Source organism: Acomys minous, assembly GCF_964271855.1.
Source record: "Acomys minous genome assembly, chromosome: 18".
Taxonomy (NCBI): Eukaryota; Metazoa; Chordata; class Mammalia; order Rodentia; family Muridae; genus Acomys; species Acomys minous.
Genome location: NC_140501.1, coordinates 24,232,867 through 24,259,349, shown reverse-complemented (window position 1 = coordinate 24,259,349; position 26,483 = coordinate 24,232,867). Strand labels below are relative to the sequence as shown.

At 35.9% G+C, this 26,483-nt stretch overlaps 1 protein-coding gene across 3 annotated transcripts in view; it reads right to left on the bottom strand.

Annotated features, from left to right (window-relative positions):
• The window catches only part of DACH1 (dachshund family transcription factor 1), a 394,247-nt gene that overhangs the window by 236,293 nt on the left and 131,471 nt on the right, over positions 1–26,483 (bottom strand). The gene's annotated exons all lie outside the window — the stretch shown is intronic.

The following is a 26,483-nucleotide window of genomic DNA, read 5'->3' as shown; positions in this document are numbered from 1 at the left end:
TTTTTTTGTCATTTAAAAGATAAGCCAAGTTAGCATTTAACCCTTATTCTGTATAATGGAACAATCCTACAAAGTTGTCCTATTTTTAATATACAAAAGTAAGTTGGAAAGGCTTGGAATTATTTATAGGACATCATTGAGAAACTGCACATGTAGTCTCTTAGATTTGCCTGTAGGAAAAATAAAAGCATACTTATTGTTAGTTCCTCTTGTCCTTCACGAGCACATTAGAGAAGATTGATTTCTTATTTGAAAAAAGCAAATATACAGCTAAGTATTCAGTGTTTTTGTGAGAAAATACCACCAAAAATGTAATATTACAGTCTTTGAAACAAATACGAATGTTTAGCATTATGTTCTCATTTTTGCCTCTGTGTTATGAATGTCCTTTTGATAATCTTTTCCATTATTTATTTGGCCAATATGTACCTAGCTGTATCAAAACAATCAGATACATCCATCCTTCATCCTCAAGCATTTCCATGTTTGCCTCTGCTGAGGTCTCTCTCCTCATCAAAAGATTCAAAAAACCTTCTCTTTGCTATTTTATGTAAGGAATATATGTGGTCACTGAGCAAATAATTACTGACCGCCTGCTGTTTTCAAAGCAGTATACCATGGAGGCTAATTTGGGGGAATGAGTTCTTCATCTTTAGGAGCTTACATAGTTGCCAAAAGTGGGGCGAGAATCTTGTGCATAAATAATTATGATGCAAATTGTCATGTGCTAGGTCCTATATGAAAGCTGTAGTCTGTTTACCATTCAGAGCATGGGCTGGGTGATGGGATTTCCGTCTTTAGGAAAGAATGATAGCAGTGGAAACAATAGAAGAAAATTACAGTGGATGTTAAATGTGTGCAAGGGTAGCGCACTTCTCAGATAATATGAAAGGAAATGGAGCCATAGAAACTATTGGCGTGCAGTACTGCTTCAGTTTAACTGACACAACTGATATAACAGAGAAATATAAGTTGAGACTCCTAGACTTAATGCCTAGCATTACATTCTGGAGGCCTTTGGAATGAGAGCAAGGGGCTTATTTGCAAGTTTATCTCTCTTGTAAATCAATATGGATACCCTCCTGCTTATTGATGTATCTCTCCAGCTACTTGTTCTTAGTCTTCATTGTGATTCTTCTGGCTTTTTAACTGACGATTTGCTTGGGATCAATCGACAGGCCTCTGATAGTCTCCATTCTCCCTGAGTGAACTCTTCTATTGTCATCACTTAGATGCTAGGACTAATGGCCAAACATGCATCTACAGCCCAGATCTTCCTCTGGGATGCAGACAGATTGATGCCCATCTAGCAGACATCCCTGCTTAGATGTTCTATAATAATCTAAGACTCAGCTTATCCAAATCTGAACTCAGCATCTGCCCCATTAAAACTGATTTCTCTTTTACTTGTTCAGCAAAATGGTACCTGACTGACTAAGCTGAAAGTCCACACAACTTGAATATATCTTTTCTTTTTTTTTTTTTTTTTCACACTCAAATATTATCTCTGTGAATACACCTCTTTATGTACCTATCTATGTCCCAATCCTGCACCACATCACTCCTTATATCTTCTTCAGTCCTCTCTTATAGCTTTCCAATCTCTTCCAAGGCCTACTTCCGACTGGCTTTTAGTCTAGAGCAGAGCCTCAAATATTGACAACACCCCAAAACGATTTCAGAAGAAATTTTCTAATATACATATTTGTTAACATCTTACATTTGATTAATAATATCATTGCTTCCTTATTGGACTCACAATCCATGACCTAAATACAGACCCTCCAATACTTGATTCCTATCTTCTTTTCCTGTTTTACTCTTTTATTCCAACATTTATGGGCTATTTTACAATTTGTTCTACTGAATTTCTTTCTTTCTTTTTAAAATATTTTTATTTTTCTTTTGAAAGAATATCACGTTTCCTATCTGTAGCATGACTTTGAACTCTTTGCTCTCAAGCTGTAGTCTCCCACATGCTAAGATTACAGACCCTTCACCACCACACTCATCTGAACAGTGGGTGGCTAGGGTCTCTTATTACACCATTTTGGAGAAGGCTGCCTCTGTTACGATTTCTACCCCTATGCATCCTCCCTCCCTTCCACAATCCCTAGCTGAGCCCTAAAGATTCTTCCATGTTACCTCTTCGAGCTACAGGCTTGGTCCTGTGAGGACAGTCCACAATCAACAGGAACAACACCAGTTATCACAGTGTCATCCCTGATTTTAGTCTCTGTGAACCTGTTTTACTCTCAGAACTTCATGACAGACAAATAAGTCAGTATCTTTCTTCCTTTTTTTTTTTTAATTTTTAAAAACAGATTTATATCTATTTTTAAATCCAATCTCCCCACCTGCAGACTGCTCAGCTACAATGCTTTATCAATTCCAGTGATTAAAAAAAAAATCTAGAAAATCTAAAAAAAGAAAGAAAGAAGGAAGAAAAGAAAGAAAGAAAGAAAGACAGACAGACAGACACACAATGTTTGGGATTTGGAAAAAATCGGAAATCGGAACATAATTGTACCTGATGACCTCGAGCACAGAGGAAGAAGGTATCCATTTGGGAACAACCATTGAGAAACTAGGAAAGGAATGGGCAGTTCAAAGATTTGAACTTTTAGCCCTTTGACTTGTTTGCTTTTAAAGAAAATGAAGCTGCTCGGGAGTACTTCATTATGCAGGCCACAGGAGCTGTCCTCAGAACTTTCACTTTGGAAGCAGAAGTCGGGCTACCACTAAGTAGGAACACTTTAATTCATGCTGTGATTAGAATAAACCCAGTGGGCTCCTTTCACCACAGATATCTCCTGCCCAATCTATCACATTGCTTCAAATTCCACCAATAGAGATTTATTGCTCTCAGACTTGATGCTTGAAGTTCTTTTAAAGCCTTCCATTAAAATGCAAATACCCTTGGTGGTGGTAACACCCTGAGGCCATCAACTAACACCCTACTGGGGATTACTTTACAATTATGTGAGAAGGCAGCCTTGAGACACTGAGGCAAAAAAACAGAACAAATGGTTTTTTAAAAAGGAGAGAAAGATGGTAAGTTTCCCTAAGCACCACACTACTGGCTGTCCTCTTTGTAAGTCAGATAGAACTTCTTATTTGGAAGGAAGAAAAAAATGTCTTTACTGACAAGATTATCACATTTTCTTTGTTATTTCCAGTAGGGTACCCCTTATTGAGAAGCTTGCATTGTGTTCATGGAATTACAAGTACTAACTTCTGGAGATGCTGCGTTTCTGTAGTACTCTGGGAAGCAAAACTTTATTGCAAATACTTAATGCTTAAGTTCTCTCAGCAGAGATTTAAGGAACTTCCAACAGGCCATATGCTAGTGTGAAGGCCAAAAGCACACACCCTATTGCCTCCATAGATATATCTGTACAAGGTCTCTTCTGATTTACCAGGTAGTATTATATTAAATGACTTCACTGCACAGAACTGCTAATTTTATTACGTTACTGTTAAATAAACTCTGCATATGCTTAGCTAGAAATCAGTTATTCTTGAAAGAAAAACAAAACACTAAACTGAAGAGAGGAAGCAATTAGTAAAAGCATCTCTTTCAGAATGAGTACACACTTTATTGGCAGCCACATTCATCAGAACCTTGTCTACCTTGGACATAGAGGGTGAAAGTATGAGAAGTGTCCTACATCTAATCAAAAGGAAGACATTATTTACATAATTAGCTTTAGTACCTTGGATGAAATACACTAGCCAAAGACTTCCTCCTTGTTTCTCCTGGTTTCACACCTTAGCCACATCCCAGAGTTTGGTACCTTCAACCATTTACATTAAAGGAAGAGAACAAGGATGTAATGATGTTTACATTCTCAAATGTTTGGAAACACTCCTTTTATTTATTTTTTTTATTTTCTGAATAAGGAAATTTTGTTTCACAGGCAAATGACCTTAAACAACGTACTTTCCTTAGTTTTTATCACTAAAGCACAGACTAATCCCATCTGTCTCTCAGCACAGTCCAAGGTTTACAGACACTGCACTGTCCATTTGTTTCCATGGCTCCAGCTGAAACACCAAACTCCAGGATACCCACTCCACACGTAGGATGTTTATTGACGGAGAGTCAAACATCAACTTCAGGAAAGCAAGGCGAAGTGATAAGCAGCTAAGTACACTGAGGGATGAGAGATTATGACGCTGCTAGGGAAGGGGGCTGCTTTACAGATTTTTCAGTCACCAAACATCCTCCTGCAACTGAATATAAACAATAAAATAGACCTGACACCTACACAGTGCCTGGGAGAGATTCACACTCTCCTTCGAGGTAGAAGTTAAAATTAAATCATGTGGAGGCAATGGCATAGCACAAAAATACATGGGAAAAATGAATATTGAGATGCACACTAGAACACAGTTATTTGGGAGTGAAAGTAACACATTAGACTAATCTACAAGACTCGTTTGTCCTCTCCAAGTTAGTTATACATGAAATCCCCTACAGTGTGCTGTATTATTTCAATTTTATTCTAGTAAAGTGACTCCACAGAACAAAGATAAAATAGATTTTGGAGTTTATCATATATTATTTGAATTATGATGTATTTATAATAGAAATATGAATTTCAAATTTAGATTGCTGTTATATAATCATACTATTAGTATAATAGTTAATGTATATATTTTATATTCATATTAACAATTTCTTTGAGATCAGAAATATATATATTCTTAATGATTTACAAACTTGCCTTGAATATTAATATAGAGTCATAAACTTTATGGGTATGAAATAGGGAGTAATGTTATATATTAAATAATACAAAATAGCAAGGTACATATTGCAGATGTGACTATGTAGGAGTACAAAAGAGAAAGCACACTATAAGAAAGAAAGCACATTTCAGTTTTAACTGATTATAAGCACACTGCAGGAAGTACAGTAAAATAAGAAGTGATTAACTTTGAATGAGGAATTACATATTCTTCTCTGGCTGAAGACTCTTGGATATTTGTATTATAAACATGATTCTAATACAAAAACAAACTTTTAAAATGAAGTCATATTTCAAGAGGTCTCATAACCTTTCTGTAGAAAATTTAGTATAAATAAACCACCATGCCAGGTAAACATTAGGAGGGCCTGAGATCTGCATCTGCCTATATTATTTGTACTGTATGTATTTTTCTAATTTCTAGTAAAGGCACAAGTACACATAATTATTGATGACTTCCAGATTCAATGAACTTTAAGAAAGAGATTCAACAGTTTTGCAAAATGATGTTTGACTCTCCTTCAATAAACATCATATATATGCTACAGGTATCCTGGAGTTTGGTGTTATAGCTGGAGCCATGGAAACAAATGGACAGTGCAGTATCTGTAAACTTTGTACTGCACTGAGAGACAGATGGGATTAGTGTGAAGAGTAATATGTATTTCATAAAAAGAAGCAAGAGCAGCATAGCTTTCCTGTAAATACTGTGGAAAAACTTATCTTCATATCTTCTGAACAACATGGATCTGGATAATGACAGGGCTTTTGTGACAGAATTGTTGTCCCAATGTGTGGATTTTGATTCTTTCTAGACAGTTAAATTTTGAGGAAACACTTTTCCTTTGAAGTGATATAGGTGCATCCTTTTTCAGTCTCATGCTCCTATCTGTTTGAAGTTTCTATATCTTTTTTGTTTCCAGCCATGTGGACACTTCTGGGCCAATAGACTGATCAACCTCATTAAAATGATGGTTCTCTACAGACGTCTAAGGGAACACATACTATCCACGGGAAAACTATCTGTACGGACCAAGCTGGAGGCACCATCAGCTTCCATGCTGTCAACCCAAAGCTCAGTACCCTCAATACTGACACGGTGTTTAATAAGTTTCTAAACTTAACAAATGTACAAATGTTCATTATAAAAACACACTGTAGCAAAGTATGTGTTTTACAGAAAGTTTAATGTAGAAAAAAGCCTAGTTAAATCTGTTAAATCCATATGAGTGTTGTGGAAAGAAATTATATGTGTCCAAAGTGTTAAGCATTTTGCTCCAAAGGGCATATTCTCAAGCATGTTGTTGTGTATGTAAATACATCCCACTATTCAAGGACACAGTGAGATGAACACTTACGAGCCTGAGCTCAACACAACACCTCTTACTTCCAGGGAGATGATTCAGTGAGTCTTTCAAAAATGCGAAAGTAAACTTTTCAAAATAACTGTTCCTAAAGAATATATTCTACCCAGAGGAATCATTGATATTAAAATTGTAACATTTATTTATTACTAAATGCTACCAAACCACGTTTGCCATGTCATAAAGCACACGAGAATCAAGTTCTGAAAGTTAAGTGGACTAAAAGATATGTTTTTTTAAAAACATGAGGGGAAAGAAAATACTTTAAATCAAGTGGTTATCTCTTTCAAGTTAAAAAAAAAGGATAAAGGGTGGCAATTAGTCACATACTTAGCATCAATAGTTTCTATATTTATATATTTATATTATATGTATATATTATATATTTATTTTTAAATATATAAATATTGATTCAAAATATATATGAGTTGAAAATTATTAGCAAATATTGCAAGGAAGAATGAGTTTTGCTCTAACTTTAAAATTGCCTCACTGGAGAAGCAGCATCACAGGACATTTTTTTTAGTAGGAAAGTTTTTCCCAGGGCCAACAATGAATATCTGAAGTTTCCAACTCATCAGGAACTACCAAATACTAAGTAAGAAATTATGCCAGATAAGAAGTTAACCATGAATGCAAATCAAAACAACTTTGCGATTCCATCTTATACCCATCAGAATGGCTATGATCAAAAACTCAAGTCACGGCACATGATGACAAGGATGTGGAGAAAGAGAAACATTCCTCCATTGTTGTTGCGAGTGTAAACTTGCACAACTACTTTGCAAAACAACCTGGTGCCTTCTCAGAAAACTGGGAATAGTTCTACCTCAAAAATCAGCTACACCACTCCTGGGCATATAGCCAAAAGGTGCTCCACCATCCTACAAGGACACTTACTCAACTGTGTTCATAGCACATTTATTCTTCATAGCCAGAATGTGGAAAAAATAAGATGTCCTTCAACTGAAGAATGGATAAAGAAACTGTGGTACATATACACAATGGAATACTACTCAACTATTAAAAACAAAGACATCTGGAAATTTGCAGGCAAATGGATGGAACTAGAAAAAAAAATCATCCAGAGTGAGGTAATCAGCACCCAAAAAGGCATACATAGTATGTACTCACTTACAAGTAGATATTAGCCATAAAGTACAGTATAGCCATACTACAGTCCATAGACCCAAAGAAGTGATATTTCAAGGAGGACCCAAGAGAGGGTGCTTGAATCTCAAGTAATTGGGAAGAAAGTTAGGCATTGGAGATAGAGGGAGGGAGAGAACTGTGTAGGAGAAGGGATAGGAAGAAGAGTAGAGGTAGGGTTTAGGATTAGAGTAGGGGAGAGAGGGCCAAGTGAGAGAACAGAAATCAGGTGGAGGGCATCTCTGGGATTTGCCAGGCACCTGGGATATGGGGAAGGAAATCTATGTGGATCACCTTTGCTGAGACTCTTAGCAGCAGGGGATATGAAGCCAGAAGTGGGCGCCTCTTGTACATAGGCAGGACTTCCAGTGGAGAGAGGACAGCACCCACCCACCCACCCACCCACAAAACCTTCAACCCAAAATTTTTCTTGCCTATAGGATGTGCAGGGACAATGATAGAACAAACATTAAGAAACCGACCAACCAAAGACTGGCCTTACTTGATCCCTATCTCAGGGGAAAGAACCAATTCCTTACATTATTAACCCTACTCTGCTTAGCATAACTCCTCTGAGGAGCTCCATCCAGCATCTGGTGGAAACAGATACAGAGACCCATAGATAAAGCTCAGAAAGTCCAATGGAAGAGACGGGGGAATGATTGAGGGAGCCAAAGAGGTCAAGGACTCCACAAGAATTACAGAGTCAACTAACTGGGCTTGTTGAGCCACACAGAGACTAAACCACCAACCAAAGAGCATCTATGGACTGGTCCTAGGACCCCTGAACATATGTAGGTGATAGGTAGCTTAGTCTTCATGTTGATCCCCCAATAACTGGAGAAAGACCCTTTCTGACTCTGATGCCTCCCTTTAGATCCTGTTCCATCAAATGTGCTGCCTTGTCTGGCCTCAGTAGAAGAGGATGTCCCTAATTCTGCAGGGACTTAATTTGTCATGGTAGATTGGCACCCTTGGGGAACCTCCCCCTTCTCTGACTTTTTTTCTCAAAGCATGTGTGTGCTGTAGTATTTCAATACTTTCTCATTCATACATAAACAGTAGATGTAGATGACCATCATCCCATCATCCTTTTCTCATATATCATTTTAATTTGATTCATTTTCAAAAGATATCAAACTATTTTCTTTGGTGGATGGCATTTCCAACATTTTGGAGGCCCTTTCTCTAAACATTTTTATTTTGTTTTGATATAGTATATTAAATGGGATAATATGACAATTTTTGGCTATGTTTCTATCAGGTATGGCAGTGAGTCCACTCTGTTATCTGATTTTTAAATAATTATATTTTGAAATATGCACTGCTTATTATGTTATTATATATATATTATATATATATATGTTAATCTGAAGTCTGACAACTTAATTGTAGGCATTGCATAGCTAGTCAGCTATTCTTCCATGGAGCTACATTCCCAGTGATGGAAGCTAACATCTCCCATACCTTGTTGGTAAGGATATTGTCACGTTGAGGAGAAAAAGACCTTATCTAGTATCATGTAACAAAATATCACAGATCTCATTGTGAGTAAACAACCTTGGTTGTTTATTCAGTGGCTTTCTTCCCTGATGTGACTTCAGGGAACAATACCTGAGCATTGTGTATTGATACAGATACGTAATACTTGTTAATTATTTTAAGAACTATATTAATTAAACATATCAGTGTATGTAAGCTCATGGAGTCATTGGGAGTATTAACCCTGATTTCAAGGCGCTCTCAGGCTATTTTGGGAGGAAAATAGTAAATAAATAGGTACTAACTGTTCCAAATCTATATCCTGGAGCACCACAGTAGAACTGTTTAAGAAAGATGAGTCAAAAAAAAAAGCAGAAGCTTATAAATATTTGGGGACAGATGCTGACGAAAGGTTCATTTACACCATATATCCAACTCATTAACACACACATTTCCACAATGACAGTTTATAATACTCCATTTATTATTTATTTATCTAAAGAATGTAAGTATCACACAGCTTTATCCATAATACCTCTCAAACTGTTTTGTATGTCTCATCTCTCTACCTTCTCTTCATACCTCAAGCCATGAATATGTGTGCAAAGCATTGGTTTGTTTGGTTCAAATCATTTTACTTTAAATGTACCTCTGTTTTAATGCTCAATACAAAATGAAGTATAAAGAATGAAAGCTGATAGTTTGTAATCAACTTTATAGATGAAATTTGGAGATCAAATATTATCTTCACTCTTGAAACCCACCTTCCAATATTATAGAAAGTTGTATCAAAAACAAAGGAATGCAGTAATTATTCAGCTGAGTTTAATAGCATTTTTTCAGACGTGGTATATTGTCTTGCTCTCTCAAGACAGTGACTGTAATTTTTGAGAATATATTTTGAAGAATAATTATAGAAAAGTAACTATGATAGAAAAACTACTTTCAAATAATGGTGAGAAAACTAGTACCTATTAAATTAGAACTCATGAAATCTTGTCTGCCTGCTTATGAATATGTAGATAAAATGGATGATTCAGCGAAAAACAGATGTTTTCACTCTTAACTGACAGGTTATTTGTATTCTACCTCTGAGGAAAAAATGAACATAAGTAATTTTCTAGAGTAGTGTTCAATAAAAGAAGAAAATAACACTACCTCCATTGTGGCTTTTAATATATGAAGAGTTCTCAAGAAGCACGGTTTTGAAACATTCCAATGCCAACTCTCTAGAATGCAGTGGGCTCCTCACATCTGACCCTTCCATGAGAATTCGAAAGCTATGCTACTTTTGACTATTCAGGTTCACTAACATGATTACTTCATTACCTGACATAGAAGTTTTCTGTTAATATGACTTACAGTAATTGAATTCCATTTAATTCTCTTCAAAAAGGCTTTTCCTAAGGAAAGGCCTTTTACTATTAATATTAGATACCATAAGAAATTATAAAATAAACTCCTTGTACCACATGTTTGGAAAAGACACTGGGAAATATATTTTTAAGATTAAATAGACTTTGTTTTAAATGTGTTTCCTTTCCCTGAAGTAAAGGGCAGAGTGCTTTTAAGACACTGATCATTAAGTTAAGTGTTGTGTTTTATGTATGTGTGTAATTGTTGCTTATTTCTAAGCACACTTTGCTCTACAATAATCAGAAATGTTAAGTTGATTAGAGCATAACAGCTTGACTATAGTCATGAAATAATTGTCAATAAAAAGAGTTATTTTAAGAACTTTTTATAAAAAACTATAAATTGGAAATATTATATTTCCTAGTTTTAAACTATAATAAGTAAATAAATGTTATAGGGTGGTTATGAATAAAATTAAAGTTTTTTATTTTTTAATTTCTGCTACACAAAATATTTATTGATTAAGCTGAATATCATATTAGAGGGAATGATTGATGAATTAAATTTATTGCATTTGATTTTTTAAATTAAAAATAAAATTTCACCTTGCAGTCAGTTTTTCTGTCTGACTACTTGTCAATGGATTCTTGACTTTTTCAAAAATGCGTTTCAATCTTAGCCTAATAAACTTGCCTAAAAGAACATATATGTGGTGACTTGCTTCAAGTATGTTCTCATCCAAAAATCAGTGTGCAAACAATTGGTAGAAAGTCACTGAACTAAAGTGCAGATCCTAGATACTAGGCCCAAAACAAGAATATAGACCCCCATTTCTAAGAGGCTTTCACATTCATGGGCTGGTTTATGAAACATACGTGTGATTTTGACAGGTGAAAGGCAGACAAGATGAAGACGCTGAAGGTCTCAAATGTCACACACTGGGGATAATGGTTTATTAGGCCTCAACAAATGTTGATTATGCACTGAAGCTACTTTCTCTGTATATTTACATACAGCTTAGTGTATTACACATGTGGTGAAAGAATAAAAATATGAAAACCGGTGTTACGCACCTGTAATGTTTGTATTTTTAAGGCTGAGGCAGGAGTATCAATGTTCAAAGTCAACCTGGCCTATATGAAGACTAGTGTATGTGAAGGACACAGAGAGGGGTGGGAGAGAGAGAGAGAGAGAGAGAGAGAGAGAGAGAGAGAGAGAGAGAGGGAGGGAGGGAGGGAGGGAGGGAGGGAGGGAGAGAGAGAGAGAGAGAGAGAGAGAGAGAGAGAGAGAGAGAGAGAGAGAGAGAGAGAGAGAACCAACAAGGAAAATATTCAGTGTTACGGTTGCTAATGCAGCAAGACTGAATGGACCTAGGACATTCACATTAGTGAAACAACTATTTCACCTGTAAAGAGATTTGCGTCATAGTCACTAGTGCCTGGAACACTTCTGAATGTTGTCATTATGGGCACATTGATAACTCAGCTATCAATCTGTATATCACTTGAAAAACACAACACCCTTTCTCTTTACCTCTTTAGACCAGCTATTTGCTACTTCTTAGAATATTATCCAATAAGATCTCTCTGTATCTTAGCGTCCATAACTGCTGTGTACTAAATCAGTAGATCTGCTTTTCAGTTCCTTTTAACTACACTGCTGTGTTTCCAAAAATGCCATGGGTTGGTTTGTTTGTGGATAATTGTATATACTTGAAGATCCCGTAAAGGCAAAGTCTCTTGTTTAGTGCTATGTCTTATGCATATAAGAACAATGTCTTATACAAATTAGGAATGGAAAGTTGTAGGAGGGAATAGATGCTTATGATTATGGTCACCTCAAACAAATTGTTGTAATAATTATTTACAAAGCTCGAATCTGGCACCATGACATATGTCACAGCGTTGCATATGTTGCCACTTAATGATAAAGAGGAAGCCTGTTGAGTTACTGCCTTCTATGCATTATCCTAACCCATAAGAGAACATGTTGGATATGTATTTGCTCTTTAAATTTAAGTGGTTGGAGGTAGAAGGATTAATACTGTTATAAACTAATGGAAAGCTATTGAGATAAAAATCACCAATTAAGATGCCCAATATGCAAATTATTGAACTCACTTTGAAACTTTAGACACACATAATTGCGATTTTAATTCACAATTCCACAATAAAGTATGTGTCCCTGGTAATCTGACCTAATGTAGAATTTTACAGCATCAAAAAATAAACAAACCTTGATTATTGGCTTGTTGTGTTGTTGCTACATTGTTTTCGATTGTTGTTGCAGTTGTTGTTGTTGTTTTGAGACAGGGTTTCGCTCTGTAGGTCTGGTTGACCAGGAACTCATTACATGTACAAAGCTGCCCAGAACATCACAGAGATCTGCCTGACTCGGCCTCCTGAATACCGAGATGAAAGGATTGCACCATTATGCCTGGTGCAATGTTAGTCTTGGACATAGGAGCCAATTGTCCTAATGCACTGCAGTCAAGGCTGGATTTGTGTGGGAAGAAACACAGCCATGATTCTACTCCACAACACCCTTGATACTGACGATCACCACCAACACCAAGCAGCATAGTCAACTTTAATTATACGAATATGCATGCATGCATGCTCATGTGAGCACCTGCGCTTACACATTATGGGTCATATTCAGTTTCTTGTCTTCCTCTCTCTTCTTGTTAATAGGAAGTTTATTGGGGCTGCTTTGGAATATTTATTGGGGAAAAAGGGGTGCTAAGAACCAAACTCTGGCTTTCAAGCAGCATGAGTTTAACCAGTGAGATACATGGACAGCCTGTCCAAAGAATGTTTTTCAATAAACAGGAAGAAAGGCATGTAAAATCCACATTATTCCTATTTTAGTCTGTGTGACAGCATCCTATTTTTTTAAACATCAAGCAAATAAAAAAGTGTAGATGCTAACATGAAATAATTTGCATCTAAAATTTTTGTAAAGTCTAAAACAAGTCCTCAAGTTTAAAAGGATTCTAAATTGCACACCATTTTCATTTAAACTTTCATTTTATGATAGTAAATAAAAATGAAAACCCAATAGTATGGTTGTAACAAAGTTTCGTGCAAAATAATTTTAAGTTTGCTACTACAAATTAGTTTCTCAATTACCTTAAAGTACTGTGGAATAGGAAGGAAGAAAGTAATTCGGGGCATCTATCAACATCTACTTCAGTAAGCATAGCAAACAAACATTAGTAAGGACTCTTCATCCTATTTACTTACAAGAGTTTTTTAAAACAATAAACATGTAAAAACAATTACCTTAAATGTATTTTTATCTTAACATTGGTGCAGAAAATATTGTCATGGAAAAGGTAACATTGAACTTGTATAATAGAGATTTACTGAGGAACAGTGCCGATTAAAAGAATAAAAAAAAAACACTGGAATACACACTAACATCTTTCCTGAAACACATGATAATAATTATCTTAGGAAAAGGTGGTGCTGACAACAGCATAAATGATGCTGCCAAATGGAAAGTTAATTTTATTTTGAAGGATTAAACCATAAATTACTTCTTTAAAATTAGTAAGAAAAAATAGAGCCCTTCTAAAGTCAATTTAATCAATTCACAAGAATTTTGCACAAGAGAAAAAATTATTAGACCATAACATTTCAAGAGATTATATGCGAATCACATCTAAGAGCCACTCTTACTCAGGAACTAATTAGGCATCTGTGTGGCTGCTTTTTCAAAGGCATGTTTCACCACCTATATTCTGGCTTATTTATTCCCATATCAGTGTACAATTTAGAACAGTTTTTTGGTAAGGCGTCCACACTGTTAAAATGTGCTTTGCTTAAAATTCACTTTTAAATAATTTCTTAATTATGCAAGTACTATAGCAAAGTTAAAGGATAAGGAATTTAATAAACTCACTTTGGCTAATTAGTGCTATTTTACTTTGAGAAAAGAGCATTACTATTTTTCCTAGGTTGCCTTGCAACTTGGGAACTGAAATAATCCTGCCTCAGTCACCTGAGAGTGTAGCTAATTGCCACATTGCCTGATTAACAAGACCTTTTAAAAAACTATCTAGCTATGCCTGTGTTGACCCCATCACACATTCCAATGGGTACAATGATAAAATTGGATTTTTTTGATGATTCATCATTTTCCTCCCTCATTATTTTGGACTTGCTCTAGGTCTTCCTGTGAGGAAATATGTGAGTAAAGACGATATATACCATCATTGAGCAGAAGTTTGACAAAACCCAGAATGAATCTGTTCTCTCCTGACTTTTGATTCTTTCAAGAGAATATGTGGACCAAGTGACTAGCATACTGCTGAAGAGACTTGCTGTCCTCAAGTAATATGAGACAAAAATGAAGATTTGGTGGCACCAGTTTTTGAGATTCAGATGTCATTCAGTTTCCGGATAAAGCTAACTATGCCGGACATATCATCACGATCATGACTGAGAAAAAGTATAGGAAGAACTATCTAGTGACTTAGAAGTTCCTAATGTTTACTCTCAAAGGATTTTTTTAAAGTGTTGAAGTAGTTATTCTTCTAGTCATAATTCAGTATGTTGGGATTTGTAGTTGTATCATATAATGACCTCAGACTGAGGTTAAAATTAAAGTCCAAGAACAAAGGCAAGAAGATATGTTTGTTGTAGTTCAACTCAGTGACCACAGTACTAATGATTATGGTTGTACATCATCCTTGGTTTAGTTGAAGGAATAAACTTATTTTAATATAAAATGGTCTGCTTATAGGAAGTATATAAGGACAGCTGAATTATATAGAAGATCGTGGTTTAAAACATCATTAAAAACATTAAGCATCATTAAAAATGATTTCATTAAAAGATTTATGCATTTGAATCCTTCATGGAATCCACACATTCCAATACTGTAAGTGACTGCATAGGCATCTAAGAAGTTGCTAACAGCCACAGACATTAGCTACCTCAGTTCTTAACATAAACTCAGGGAAAGATATTTTTGGTGCTAAGTGTCCAAATACCCTGGAACTACCATTTACAACTGCAAAACAAACTTTTTTCTTTATGAATAAAGTATACACAGCATAATCGCTTTTCAGCTTTCTATAAATTCTTCTTCATTGAACATCGAAGTAGTCAGATATCAATATAGGCTCCTCCTCCTCCTTCTCCTCCTCCTCCTCCTTCTTCTTCTTCCTCCTCCTCCCCCTCCGCCTCCTCCTCCTAATCTTCTTCTTCCTCCTTAAGACAAAGTCTTAACAGAAAACTGGCTTTGAACTCACTATGGAAATGAGTATTGCCTGGAACATTCCTGCCTAAACCTACCCAGTGCAAGGAATACTGGTGATTATCATCGCATCCACTTGTCATGTGGTCAATAATGAATTTATCCAGTGCTTCACAGTTCAAAGTTTTTATGCCCTTATCTCTCTTCAGCATGGCCATTCTCAGCACGAATAAGGAGAATGCTATGCATGTTCTTGTGCTGTGCCATGCATGTGGAGGTCAGAGGACATATTGGTGGCATTGATTCTATCCTTATACTACAAGTGTCTTAGGGATGGAACTCAGGTGGGCATATGAAAGTTGACAGCTTTGCTCACTGAGGCATGGGATAGGGTACTTTCTAATGTGAACATTCACTCAGGATGGAACTCTACACCACGGAAGAATTTTTAAGTGCCATTTTACAAAGAATATTTTCCTTCCTGATTAAAATCATAAAAAGTAAAAATTAATATCACATATGTTTAGTGTGTATCACATATGAGTCAGTACTGATGTAATTGACTCAGGAAGTATTTTTGTTATCTTGGTACAGTGTTGAAAATACAATTTATTTAGCCTCTGTAGTTAAAATTCCAACAAACATAGCATATATACACAAATACTCAGATTTGAAATAATCAAAACAGTAGCATATAATTTCCCAACTCATCTCAATTTCCTTTTTTAGTATCTGAATTTTGGAAAACATGTGTTTTGGATGTTTGGCACTCTTCCATTCTAGCAAAACACAAAAATGAAATTAATTCAATCACTATTATGAACTATAGTATTTTATTTATGGTTTCATCTGCTAAACACTTTCCAGGGAACAGTTTTACTCAGCTATGGCAATTTTCTTCAACTACACAATTTAATTCTAAGCAAATGTAAATTTTTAAAGTGCTTCCTCATTGCTGCATCACATTTAAGAGCTTTCATTCTGAGGCTGGAGATATGGGTGCATGGTGTGCAAGTAAGAGGAACTGAGTTTAGAAACCCATCACTCATACAAAAATCCAGGTACACCATTGCATTTTACTGAAACCCCAGGCCTCTGGAAGGCAGAGACAAGAGCATGCGGGGGAAGTCAGGTAGCCAGCTGAGCAACAGAATCAAGGAGAAAGCCTGCCTCAATAGAAAATGCAGAGATTGGCATAACGGGGCATCTAGTCGCTTACTCTACCCACCCTGTGCATATACGTGCGCATGTGTACCCTTACAAACCCCTGGTACCCAGCCCCACACCACAGCACACATCTCCTCAAACACCATTTTCTCTTACATTAAGGTCAAGTAAATACTGAACAGCCTCTAGTCTTCGCTTGACCTCTATTTCTAACTTAATTCTAACATTTATGATGATTGTGCTTCAGCAGTAAGTGTTTATACTGATCACCTAAATTGTTCCAAAAAGCTTTTTTTGACAAATGATAATTTTTATTGTGATATTTGTAAAAAAAACAAAAACAAAAACACCTTTCTGTAAGATGTTTCAGACCTAAGCTTTGGTGACATGTTGATCTGAAGGCCTCACTTCTCACAAGCATTTCTCTAACTGCAGCTCACACCCAGTCACAGTTCCATACAACCACGTTCATCTCAATCCAATCTAGTCACCGTCTACTGTTTTTAGAAACTTTACTAGGTTGAAGAACTTAAAAATATTACGCTACGGTGTGTGCCACTGGGGAACGCATAGCTTTGGGATAACAAACAGGCACATCTATACGTACAGATTGCATAGAAGAAATATATAATGTAGGGATGGACTACATAATGCAGGAGCACTCCTTGAAAACGTAGGCCTTCTGCTTAAGTTCAGGACATATTTGCTATGGACACCCATCTACTGACTTGAATGCTTGGCGGTCGCCATGTTGAATTCTTACCATTTTTCCAAAGAGTGTGGAGCTGGGGTACGGCTCAGTAGTATAGGAGATATCAAGAATGCAGTAGCCTCCTACCATACCAAAACAAAATTCTATACCAGTGAATCCAAAATAACCTTGTGAGTGGCAGTTGAGGCATCAAGCTGAGGAATAGATTCACTAGTCTACTTTTTGAAACAAAATATATTAAATGCAAATGAAAAGAATAAAGGAGTCTCATGTTTTTATCTTGTAGCTCCTCCGTCCTGAAAGCATGTAGCTTTTGTTACATCCACCAACTGATGAATGACTAGGGAATTGGAATAGTTAGCTCTAGGCTCTCACAATGCTTGAGAGCTGATATGGCTCTTGGACGCTAATTGGAATTTATCAGGTGGAAAGGGGTGAGTTTCATAAATACATGAAATATACAGAGAAATAATCATTGGGTTCCCTCCTTGAAATGTTTGCTTTATAAGCAGGTTTTCCTAGGGAACTTATGTACTTTGTAGTATAAAGTGGTAACTTTCAGAAAGAACGTCAATTTATAAAGTAAGTTACTATGACTATGAAGCTGCAGGGAAAGTTTTAAGCATGGGTGGGACCATGTCTTGAAAATAATGGGAGAAATGTAGATTTGTTTCGAATGAAGGCAGAGCGGCACATACTTGTATACTGAACATTTGGAAGACAACGATAGGAAGACAAGTACATCAAGTCATCCTCAACTACATAGCAAATCCGGGCCACACCCTCATGGATTTACATAATAGCTGACTAGACACGCTTGGAATAAAAATGTCCTATCTAGGGAACAGGGATGGGCTTTTTCTTTTTTTCAACTAACTGGGAACAATGTAGCTTAACAACCACTTACACAGCGCTGACTCTGCCTTAGCTAATACAAGTATTTAAGTGACAGATGTGTAAAGAAGACGTAAGCTAATCACATGTTGTTATAAGACCATTTTCTACATGGGACTTGAACGTCACCAGACTTTGTATGGGGTATTGGAATGAAGACTATCCCTAGTATACGAATGCATGACGTTTATAACTATATATGAGTAAATACATTAATTGATTAGCTGTTTCATGACTACATAAATACTTATCTGCTAAATAGTTTCTTTAAAACTGCTATTGAATTTTTTTATACTCTTTGAAAAAATTCATCTATGGAAGAAACTTTAAAACCTTTTGGAAATTGTGGAAAATTCAATTTTTGTACTTAGTGCATATTAGAGCTTTTCAACAAATTAGAATATGAAAAAAGGGATCAAATATACCCTGGTGTGTTATTCTACATAAAAGTAAATAAGTGTGTCCTTTTGTGATTGAGAATAATGGTTCTAAGGAGAGAAAGAAAACATGATTTCAAGGCCATTGAGGTTAAGCAGTATATATTTAGTCATACTCTAAGCTGAGTTTTTGAAAACATGTTAAGATTTATTCCTAAATCTTCATGCACTGGGAAAAATCTGGCCAATAATAAATTTGGAAGGCACAGCAATAAAGAGCAGAAAAATACCATTAAAAATAAGTATCAACCCTTCAATTGCAACAAGGGATGTAGAAGAGATATGAAAAGATAGTTCAGTCTCTCATTAGAGCAGTTAAACGTGAGTATGGGCTATCAGGAAAGGTCTCTGTAGACTCCTCCGGCTACACTTTTAACATCTGAGATGCACTCATTTATCTTGAAGGGTTGAGGCAAGTCCTTTCTGCAGGAAGGGAAGGGGCTAGGTGACCTCTGTATTCATAAGTCATACTTTTCTTGTGAACAACTACCTAATTTAGTTATCCAAGCAGCTTTCATTTAGCTCAATTGGATAATTAACAATATTAAACTTTCTACAAGTTAGCTATGCCCTGATTTAATGTGCATTGTATAAGTGTAACAATAGCTATTTTCCAAAATAAAAAAAACAAACAAAAAACAAAAACAAAAAAACCCAAAAAGCTTCCCAATGCAGAAAGAATAAGCAGTATACTAGAAATTTAAGATTTATTATTTCAGAACAATATTTTAAAAAGCAGGTATGTGTATGAAGTATGATATGAGTCATTTCTGTGTATATAGAATATATGAAATATAAAAAAACAATGCTCTTTATATGTCCATAGGTTTATATTGGTCATATAAACAATGAAAATAGTTGGCCTCTCCATTTTTTCACTGCATTCTCTCTAAATCATGAGAAATTGCATCTTTATGCACAACATGGGGGAAATTTCAAGTCAAATTTATAATGCCAATCAAAAGAATAAAGGTCAATAAAAAATTGCATAATATAGATCACACTTCTGTCTTGGTCCCAAGTAACCCATCTCTTCATCCTTGACGTTAAATAGTAATATACATGACAAATAGATAGGAATTTCCTGTTATGGTGACAGTTTTTAAAGAACCTATATGTAAAGTGTTTCTTAAACATATAATTAATTTGAAATTTAAAACTTCATTATATAATACCTATTGGATAAACAATATTTTCCTTGGGGCTTCAGGAGGGATGACAGTTAAGTACTTCTATTTGGAAATTATTTTTCATTGAATACTAATTCACATTTTAAAAATGGTAAAAGTAAATATCACCAAGTTGTGACTGTGTTTGAGTTATACAAATAGTATTCCTCATTATACATATTATTAATAACGTTAAAAATAAGAATAACACAACCCTATTGCTTTTGCAGTCTTAGGAGGCCAAATGCAAAATAAAGTAAACAAACTGTACCAACAGCCTTGAGAACTACTAGTTGATAAATATTTTTAGAACAAAAACTTCCCTGGATTTAATAATCTAACACCAAGGTTTTAAAACTGAATTGAATTTGTACATATTTTCAAAAACTACCTATATATTTCTCCACGTAAGGGCATAATGGCCCATCACACATTTCAACCTCTTAAAATTGATATAAACAAAAATTCCTGATTAAATCATAACTAGAAATTATTGAATGAAGATATTTTAGCTTCACTCTCTCCCTTCCATTATAGCAATCATTTCAGCATATTTGGTCAAAGTTAAATTATTTTAAAGAAATTATTACATTTACCCTTCCAGACCAATAAACAATCCTTTCACAGCAGGCCAACCTTATAAATTTTAATTTTTAATATGGAAGGAATTAAATAACACTTTAATTGAAATTAAATTAATCTAAATTCTTGCCTCAATGGTTTTAATGTCATTCATCTATGTCCAAAGATTACCTACAAGCGATAATTGAGAATATGTAGGTCTTAAGCATTTACGAACTATTGTAAGTTTTAATTTTCTCTGTTGCAATGTTTGATAAAAACAGAAAGAATTCAGTAGAAAGAGAGGGCTCATGGAAGGAATGGGTCACAAATCCACCCCCACCTCCCTTTTCTCTCTGTTTTGTAACCATGGTAAAACAATAGAAGTGAACTTTGTGTGAACTTTTCTCTTTAAAGGATTGGGTCCATGTTGACCGAGCAGGGCAAGCTGGAACCTGATACTATCAACCTCAGGGCTGCTAAAGCAATCAGGTTCAGCAACTATATATGTTCGGTAATGTCATTCTGCCACAAAGCCCAGGCCAAAGCTGGCTATTTCTAGCAAAGAATTTCTTTCTATTGTTTCAGAGATTAATTCAATGGACTAAACATGCATGAAACATGGAATGAATGGTAGGGGACAGAATTATATTATTGTTCTCCTATAATTACGTCGTACCAAAGGCACACTGATAGATAAGGTCTAATCCAACAAAAGTACCAGATAAAGCCCCTCAATATATAAACAAAGCACAGATGCTTTAAATCATTATAGATCTAAGTGGTCTTGCATTTAAACCCAGTCATTTTATTAAATTCTCATGGTAATCTGTTTTTAAAAGGTAACATTTTATAAACAAAACAAAACAAAACAAGCTATGCTTTTCTAAAGACAATAAAGTTAAGAAGACACAATGTATTAAATCCACCAATTAAAATATTGGTTATTTCTGCAAAGCAAAGCATGACTAAGAACTGAATACACAGCAGAGCATCAGTCACACCTCCTCACCTCTTGCACTCAAAGGGTTTTGGCATTCCTGACATACAGCTAGTCTTCAGCACATGGTACATTGTAACCAAATAATTATCTTTAAATGGTGACTGTATTCAGAAACAATTTTGGAGAAAAATAGTCTTCAACGTTCACAAATGGGCACAATAGGTATATATTCCATTTAGCTTGTTGATGGTTTCTTTTAAACAATTATACTATTAAGATAAATAATGATGTCCTAATGAGATATTACTTTTCTATCATTATTGACAGTTACACAATAGTCTGTATAGATATTTAAAATAAATATATCGTCATGGTGATCTTTCATCCCTTTCAGCACCAATGCTTAATGAGATGCTCAGTTGCAGTGTAGTTCGGACTCCAGTTAGATTTTTTAGTTGCTAATCTGTTTTCTCAGAAAAGTTTTCACAGGCTCCAAGCGTCCAAGCATAGATTTGAGTCATGTAGATGAAATATTTGTCATGGTACTCAAAGAACTGACCTCAACTTATCTATAAGAAATAATTATCATTTGGTTTGACACAGTAAAGGAGTTTGAAATAAAGAGAAGAGATAGTTTTACACACACACACACACACACACACACACACACACACACACAGGATGATGTCGCCTACATCGATGTTATACTTTATGCTACTTTTCTACAGTAGAAAAGAATCCACCTTAAGCAATAAATATGTCTAACAACATTGTTTCCAGAGTAACTTCAGTAAGTTGGCTTCCTGTGCTTCAGCATCATAGGTAGAGGATATATACAAGGAAGTTTGTGTACACATGCAGATTAATATGTAGTGTTGAGTGGATTTTAGAGATGACAACTAGCCAAGACTGCTAAAATCTTAGCTCAACATTAATAAACACAATAAAGGTTCTTTAAAAAAAAAAAAGAGAGAGAGAATAAGTAGCTTTTCCTAATTCTTAAACCGCCCTTCCAAGTAGTGATGTGAAAATACCACTGAAGTGCAGGGAAACTGTTAACTTTGTATTAGAGCAACATCTTGAAAAGACTTAGAGGAAAGATAAATGGGAGTTTTTTAATGCACCTTTAAATTTAAGGATCTGAAGTGAATCAGATCAAGACATACAAAAGACCCAGATAAGCGACCTGGCCAGCTAACTACTATTGTTTGCAAAGTGGATCCACTGAGTCTCTTATCCCTGGCTTAGAAGCATAAGGAGTTACGGCAGGGCTGACATATTCAGGAGCCTTGCTTTGCACTAACTAAAATATCTATCTAATTTAAACCCCAGCACTGTGCTGCAAATATTATTACCACCACTCAGATGAGAAAATCAGAGCAGACTGGCCAAAAAGCATGGCTCATAAATTTCAGATCTCCATGTCAGATCCTGGATCTGTGACTTCAAAGCCTGTGCTTATTCCATTATATCCTGGCACCTCTGGATAATAGGGACAAAGGTCACTTTGCCACAGATCAAAAGACAGAAGGCATCATTTATTACATTTCTTTCCTTGGCAGGTCACTTAGCCTTTTGGAATCCACAACTTCTCTTCCTTCTAAGGATGCTGTAGCAGATAAAATGGTAAAAATCTGCAATGAATACTCACTCAAGTGAGCTTACACTTTATAGAATGGTCAGCCAGAAGGAAGTTTGAGCCAAGATAATGAAGGGAAGCTGCAAGTCTGTATTCCCTATTGATCAGGAACACACTCTTCCCATTCGTAGCTTTCCTATTTCTACCTCTGTGTCACTGTCCCTTTTCCACCCCGCTGGGTTTTTTTGTGTGACGACATCACAGGAAAATTTAATAGCCATCAATATCTATCCATCAAAATCTAAACAAATGTATAAATTAGTACATTATACTAGTGAGTTTTGAATAACTTGAACCTATAATTCCATGCCCCTACCAATAAGCCATCACTTCTACAACTGGCCAAACCAGAGCTAAGGACTTCATCCCTGCCCCCTACCCATATTCCCTTCAGTGTCATTTACACTTCTCAACTTAATGGTCATCAGAATCCAGGAATATGTTTCTTATATGCAATAGAAGGATAGTAGTCACCTCCTGATCTCACCCTTGCTCCCTTCCCCTCCACCCTTAACCCTCAGAAAGAGGAGCCCTCCTCCCCTAACATCTGACCTCAGCCTATCAGTCTCATGTGTACTACCTGTGTTTTCTTCCTCTGTGACCTGGCAAAGCTGTCCCACCAGGGGGAAGTGATCAATGTGGGTGGGGGTAGAGTTCACATCAGAAGTAGTCCCTACTCCTCATATTGTTGGACCCGCAAGGAGGCTGTGCTGTCTATGTACCACATCTGAGCAGAGAGTCTAGGTCCATATCATACCTGGCCATTGGTTGGTGCATCAGTCTCTGCAATGTAGTGTGGTCAATCCTATTTTATGCGCCTAATATCAGCTAATGAGTGAGTATATACCATGCATGTCTCTCTAGGTCTGGGTTATATCACTCAGATTAAATACTTTGTACTCCATTTAGTGATGAAAATGACCTCAAAATCAACAATGAATAAATCAACCTTGTGAGACTATGGAAATGATGTTTTCCTTTCCAGCTGAGTCTCCAGACTACTTTCCTCTGGGTATGAGGGATATGCAGACTTTTCAGTTGTACTGGTCTTGTCTCCTTTAAACCTATATCACACTACCTATTGCATCCACACTTCTACTACCCATGTCCCAAGGCCAGGATCTCATTGGTCCTGCCTAGATCCAGTCCCACCATCTCTTTCAGTGTCCTTTACCCTGCTCAGTCCCCAGCTTCCTTTCATTCTACTTCATATATTTCCCAATCCACTCTTCTCTTCACTCCTGCTACTCCGCATTATCTCAGGTATTTTTGGTTGAGTCCTTGCGGTGATTGATAATGGCACAGCTGATCATTGTGGAGTGAATATCATAACACCTGCCATGTTTTCCGAAAGGCTTCCAGGTTCCTGATCACAGGAGTCAAAGCCCTCTAAATTAAACACTTCAGCTCCTTTCACGCAAAATTTTCCTACCATTCTCACCCTGGCTTATAGTTGGCACTTAATTGCTTCCATATGCCCATGCTGTACAGATATTGTTCCGTCAGTGTAGAATGCCCTTGCCTTCAATGGTCTATGTCAAGCCCTATACCAACTCTCCTCAACTTTCCCCTTAGTCTTTCCAGTTCCATATTGCTTATCAATTCTCTCCGATACCATAGTAGCATGCAATAGTCTATAGGCTTTATCACAGCAATATAACAATTTATATAAACTTTCTGTTAATAAAAACATTAGCTGCATAATGTATATTCTACACATTCCTTCTTCCCCAGAGTTTAATACTCTCATAACAGAAAGGAAAATAATACTACACCAAATTTATGAAGGTGAAAAGTGAGAAATACAGAATTATCAAATAAGAACATACTAGTCATATAACTAATAGAATATTAACATGTAGGAATTGCTGTTCTAAAGAATTGCCATCTCTATTTAGATTAAAAGACACCTTATTTAAAAAGTTATGCATTCATTTAAAAGGGTATTTTTATTTTTATTATGTAATGAACAGTATTACGTATTTAAAATACTAAACTGAAGCAAAACAATGTAGCATCTTATGAGCAATAAAATTTTAGTTTAAAAATGCTTTTACTTGTTAAATATTACAAAATATGAAGTCATCATTGCCCTTTAAAATCCTTTCAGCAAGAATTCCCTAATTGTACTTCCACTTTATCTCACTGTACCAGTAAGTAAATAAATTAACAAAATAGCTTTTATCACACAGAATAACCTTTTAACTGAGGGATTATCTGTGGTTTATTTTTCATTTCTTTCACTGCTGATAGCACTTCATGCCTCATTGATTAGTTTGCTAAGGTGGTGACCAGAAATGAAAACACAGTCTCCCAGAGAGTTTGCAAGGAACACACACACACACACACACGCGCGCGCACACACACACACACACACACACACACACACACACACACACTATACAAAACATACATTCATTCTGTGCTTCTATGCCTGCTATTTAGTTTTCAGAGCATAAAGAATCAGAAATTAGAAATACATTTTTATATTACCTAATATGCAGATATGACTATGTATTTTAGATTTCTTTCCTTTCTCTTTTAAATTTTATGTTTGTATTATTCTCTCATGATTAAATAGCTTGTCCTTTTATAATCCTCTGGAGAAAGGAAATTTAAAGACAAGGGTAAAAACTATGCCTGATAACTAACAAAGATTTCAGGAGCAACTTTTACATTAACGGTTTACACAAATCTTCCACTTAAAATTAAGACTTAACATCTGGATATTTCAGCTTAGCACTCATATCATTGTATCTAACAGTCTCTTTCTTTCTTCAACCAAAATTAAATATAGACTATTTTATTCAGAGAATTTTTTGAGCAGACAGATATCAGACAATATCACAAGAATCCACAAAAGTAAGGAAACCCAGCAGCTGCCACCTTTCCTAGCTTACCTGTTGCTAGCCAGAGCCTAGGGTGTACTCTGTGCCTGGGTGTTTAAAGAGGTCTTTGAGCACTTAGCATACCCCCAAAGAGAGCACCGGCAGATTAAAGCCTTCAAAATGCAGAGCAAATAAGGAAGCAAAGAGACAATCAGCCCCTATGCGGAAAGTAATAGATTTACAGGGCTCTTCGGACAGAAAATAAACTTCAAAATGTTTAGTAAAGCAAAACCACATCAAAGGAATAGGAGTTTATCTCTTTCACTTGTGAGTTCCCAGATATTAGAAAGAGTATTTGGTCAAACAGGGAACAGCTCACTGAAAGAAGCAAGTAAGTATGTACCTCGAGACATCTGTCCCTTTAGCAGTCAGAAAAAAAACAGCTATACAAATTATTTAATTTCATTGGATCCTCACGATTTTGCTTCTCACCATTAGGTCCCCTCTGATTCCTTATTGTATTGTTCCTCACTGCCAAAGCTAGCTGATGATTTATTCAAATACATTACTTCTATCTCAGCATGTTTGCTCATCATTAATTGAGTGTTTACGTCTTCTGGATTCCAGGCTATTTTGATTCCTAGATGCTCTGTGAGTCCCCAGCACTATTCACCTTACTCGGGGCTTTATAGAAAACGTCATCAGGAACGATCATGAGAAGCTTCAGGAAAAGGGAGGACCTGGCAGTTGTCCTGTCTCACTACCATGTCACTTTGATTCTTGGCATTTGTGTTTCTTGTGACTGAAGCTGTTGCCTAAGCCA